Here is a 5,227-nt window from a genome sequence, read left to right on the forward strand (position 1 = left end):
TTCTTTGAAGAATAACACTGAGTTGGTTCAGTTCCTGTTGGCTGTAGGTGTCTTGTGGTAGAAATTTTGCTATTAGTAGACATGTCATGTTCTCACACAGAGGAAGAGTGGATTGGGGGTAGAGGGGAGGTGAGAGGGGACAAGAGGAGAGGAGGGAGAGAAAACTGTGATAGAAATGCAAAATAAAAGAAAATTTTTAATTAATTAAATGAAAAAGAAGATGTGTTCTTGGTACTATTTGTGATGGTGTGCTTCTATTTTTATTTGTGTTAAGATACATCACTGTTCCCCTTTAAATGTATTTTTCAATCCATTGGCTGACAAGAAACAAGCTGAATTTCCATGTATTTGGGGGTTTTCTGAAATTCCTTCTGTTACTGAGGTCTAGTTTTATATCGCTGTGTTCAGAAAAGGCATTTGATACTATTGAAAACTTCTGAAACCCATTGTGTGTCCCAGCATATCATTCAGCCCAGAAAATGTCCCATGTATACTTAAATGCATGCTCTGTTGCTGTTAGGCACAGCTTCTCCGCATGTCTGTTAGCTCCTGATGTGTTAACTCCAATGTTTCCTCATTTGCTTTCTGTCTAATGATCTGCCTGATACAGGAATGTTGTGCTAAGGCATTCCACTCTCATCCTCTCATAATCCATCCCTCCTTTTCTCGACCTTTACTATTTCCTTAGATGGTTAGATGTCCCACTATTTAAAAAAAAAATTAGCCCTCTTTTTGTTATATAATGCCATCATCTTTTGTAGTTCTCATATAATGAGACATTATACGCTGTTACCACTTTCTCTTTTTTTAGTTTTTTTTATATATAAGATATTTTCCATCCTTTTACTGTCAGTCTCAGGATGGAGGTTTTATCTGTCTTGTCCATTTGTTAGTTGGCTGATCAATTGTCAGTTTACTTTTTAATGGACATCTTTTCTCTTTCTTTAATTTTTAAATTACATCATCTCTCCCTTCCTTTCCTCCTAACCCTTCCATATACTCCTCCTTGCTCTTTTTCAAAGTCATGGCCCCTTTTTTCCTCTTGTTATTACATGGATATATGTTGAAAAATATATCTGCATATAAATATACATGTGTATATATGTATACATATGTGTATATGTATCTATTCCTAAATCTAACCTGTTCCGCCTGTGTTGTGTTACTATGTATGTCTTTAGGACTGTCCATTTGGTATTGGTGTGCTCCTCCCTGAGAAACACTCTTTCTTCCACTCTCAGGACTCCTCAGTAGACTGTAGTATTTGGCATAGAGTTGAGGCCTTGAGTGTATTCATCTGTACACCTTGGCATGTGCTCTTTGTTCAGCTCATGTTAGGCAGTCATGTTGATGAGACTTGATGTAGCTCCTAAGATTTACTTAGAGACACAATCTCACAACAATCCCCTCATATGGCATTCCCCTCTGTATACTATGAATATGTTTTATTACCATTGGTTAAAAAGAAGCTGCTTTGGCTTATAGCAAGGCAGAATATAGGGAGGTGGGAAAACCAAACTGAATTCAGGGAGAGAGAGAAGGTAGAGTCAGGCAGATGACATGTAGCTGCCAAAGGAGAAAGATGTCAGAACCTTACCGGTAAATCACAGTCTCGTGGCAATGTACAGATTAATAGAAATGAGTTAATTTAAGATATAAAACCTAGTTATGAATATGCCTGAGCCATTAGTCAAATGGTGTTGTAATTAATATAGTTTTGTGTGATTATTTATGTCTAGGTGACCAGGAAACAAACACAATCTCCTTTTACAATCTCCCTAATCCTTTGGCTCTTTGAATACACACAAACACACACACACATACACATACAAAAAAATGTTCCTGAGCCTTAAGTGTGGAAATTGTTTTGAAGATATATGTATTAGTACATACAGGCTTCACAACTCTGCATTTTGATTGGTTATAATAGTCTCTGTATGTTGCAAAGAGAAGTTTCCTTGCTTAAGGGGAAAGACTACTTATCTGTGGTAATAAGGACCAATATTTCAAGTGCAGTTGTGGATGGTGTGGGTTTAGCAGCATAGTGGTTGTAGGTTAGGATATTGCAATGGGGCTCACCCTCCCCCAAGTGCAGGGATCACTGTTGTGCACCACCATGCCCAGCTTGAGGCTTGGCTTTTCTGCATTATTCACTCTATGAGCTTCTTTTCGGTTGTGTGCTAGAACACCAAAATAGAAGAATGCATTTGAGTTTATAGTTCCAAAGGGATAAAAGTCCATTGTGACAGGAAGGCAGCAGAAGCAGGAAACTGGGAGCTCCTGTCTTCAAACACAAGCAAGAGGGGTCAAAGGCTTTAACACCTCAAAGTTATCTCTAGTGACATACTTCCTTCAACAAGAGCACATCAGCCTCCCCAAACAGCATCACTACCTGAGGATCAAGTGGCTAAATAAAAAAGCCTATGAGAGATATGTTTCATTTAAATCGTCACATTCTGCTCTCTGGGATCTTCAGGCTCATCACCTTATGATAATGCAAACTTCATTTAATCCAAATTCAAAAGTCCTCACAAGAGGCAAAGCACACGAAGACTTTTAAGTTGCCAGGATTTGTCTCAGGTCAACAGAGTGAGGAAGAAGACAGCAATCTTGGAAGTTTACAGTCTTCATTACTTAGTCATGTCCCTCTCCCTGTCTGTTTATCAGGAATACATCTAATCCTCATGGCCACTTGCATAATATAACATACACCAAATCATCCCATTCTGATATAAAAATATGTAAAATCATCTGTTCAGAGAGGCCAGAGGGAGTAGAGGGAAGTTGGAATGGGGAGAGCTTGATCAATGACCTCTACATCATAATTAGATAAGAGTAACATTACTCACTGTACTGTTGAATCATCGGGTGCCTACAACCAGAATGTATTATATATTTCTCTCTTAGTTAGAGTTTTTATTGCTGTGAAGAGGTACCATGACTATAGTAACTCTTATTTTTTAAAACTATCTTTTATTTTTATTATCTTTGTATCATTTTATTATTATTTCTCCTTTTACATACCAATCCCAGTTCCCACTCCTTCACCTCATCCCACTCCCTCTACCTTTTCTCCCATCCCACCCCTCCATCCACTTCTCAAAGAGGATAAGACTTCCCATAGGGAGTCAATGAAGTCTAGAACATTGCTTTAAGGCAGGACCAAGGCCTCCCCCACTATATCTAGGCTGAGAAAGGTATTCTTCCAAAGACAGTGGGTTCCAAAAAGCAGTAAGGATAAATCCTGGTCTCACTACCAGTGGCCCCAGTCTTCCATAGCCATACAACTGTTACCCACATTCAGAGGGCCTGGTTTGGTCCTATGCTGGGTCCCTCGCTGTCAGGCCAGAGTTGGTGGGCTCTCATTACCTCAGGTAAGCTATTTCAGTGGGTATCTCCATCATGGTCTTGAGTTCTTCGCTGGTATTCTCACCCTTCCCACTCTTTGACTGGACTTTGGGAACTCAGCCCAGTGCTCCACTGTAGATCTCTGCCTCTGGACCATGGCAACTCTTACAAAGAAAACATTTAATTGGGGTGGTTCACATATACTTTCAGAACTTTAGTCCATTAACCTCATGGTGGGGAGCATGGCAGGATGCAGGCAAACCTGGTACTGGAGGGGTAGCTATGAATTCCACATCTAAGCAACAGGAAGTCAGCTGAGATACAGGGCAGTATTTGAACACAGGAAACCTCAAAGCCTGTACCTCCAGTGACACTTCCTCCAGCAAGGACATACCCACTCCAACAAAGACACACACCCTAGTTGTGCCGCTCTCAATGAGATTGTGGGGCCCAACTATATTCAAACTATCACAAATTCCAAAAACAGATGGTTTTGAAGGTTTCACCATTAGGAAATGATAAGTGTAGAACTGGAAATATTGTTCAATAGTCAGAAATGCTTGGTGCATGAGAATCGGACCTGAGTTTAGATTCCCAACACTAACATAAAAAAGGCACAGCTATGCACCTGCCTAACTCCAGCACCATGTGGAGTAGACACAGGAGGATCACTTGTTTCCTTTCTCAAACCAACTGCACATTTATACTTCTACTATTTTAGTTACTGAACAATTATATAATATTATAAAAATTTCCCTAATGAAAAAGAGGTAAATAACATAATTCAGATAATAATAATAATAATATTGATATCAGTTTTATATATATATATCTAATATATAGAATAGGTGCTGGTGATCTGGAGGGATGGGCAGATAATAATAATATTGATATCAATTGTCTACTACATAAATAATCTCAATCATTACCATCATGTGCATCATACCATCATTTTCTTCTTACAAAATACTCTGACAAGAGCTCCCTTCATGTCTCTGTTCCTCAGGCTGTAGATGAAGGGGTTCAGCATGGGGGTCACCACTGTATACATCATGCCCATGACTGTCTCCTTCACAGTAGAATTATTGGCTGATGGACATAAGTATAGTCCAATAATTGTCCCATAGAAGAGTGAGACCACAGACAGGTGGGAACCACAGGTGGAGAAGGCTTTACGGATACCTCGGGAAGAAGGAACCTTGAGAATAGAGGCAACAATTCATGCATAGGACACAATGATGAGCACAAATGGAATGACAAGAATGATGCCTCCAGTTACAAATATCACTAACTCATTTACATGGGTATCAGAGCAGGACAGCTTCAGCAGAGCAGACATGTCACAGAAAAAGTGGGGGATCACATTGTCCTCACAAAATGACAATCTGGCCATGAGCAGGGTGTGCAGCATGGCATGGAAGGTGGTCAGCACCCAGGACAGCGCCACCAGACTCACACAGAGCTTGGGGCTCATGATGCTGGTGTAATGAAGGGGGAAGCAGATGGCCACATAGCGGTCATAGGCCATGGCCACTAGGAGGAAGCTCTCAAGGTCTCCAAAAAGCAAGAAAAAGTACATTTGTGCCAGGCAGCCTGCATAAGGGATGGATGGAACTTGACTCTGCATGTTCTGCAGCAATTTGGGCATTGTGACTGAGGAAAAGCACAGGTCAGAGAAGGACAAGTTGCTGAGTAAGGAATACATGGGTGTGTGCAGATGGGAGTCCAGGTGAATGAGGATGATGATGATGAGGTTCCCCAGGACAGTAGTGAGGTACATGGCCAGGAACAGGGCATAGAACAGGTGCTGGTGCTCTGGGGGGATGGGCAGGCCCAGGAGCAGGAACCAGGAGAAGACAGTTTGGTTCCCTTCCGTCAT

General features: G+C 40.9%; 1 pseudogene; it reads right to left on the minus strand.

Annotated features, from left to right (window-relative positions):
* Window positions 1-4,288: 4,288 nt before the first annotated feature.
* On the minus strand, window positions 4,289-5,227 carry LOC121456399 (annotated as a pseudogene).

Source organism: Microtus oregoni, unplaced genomic scaffold (assembly GCF_018167655.1).
Source record: "Microtus oregoni isolate MIOR12 unplaced genomic scaffold, Mior012 000015F_ref0000493, whole genome shotgun sequence".
In the NCBI taxonomy this organism is placed as follows: Eukaryota; Metazoa; Chordata; class Mammalia; order Rodentia; family Cricetidae; genus Microtus; species Microtus oregoni.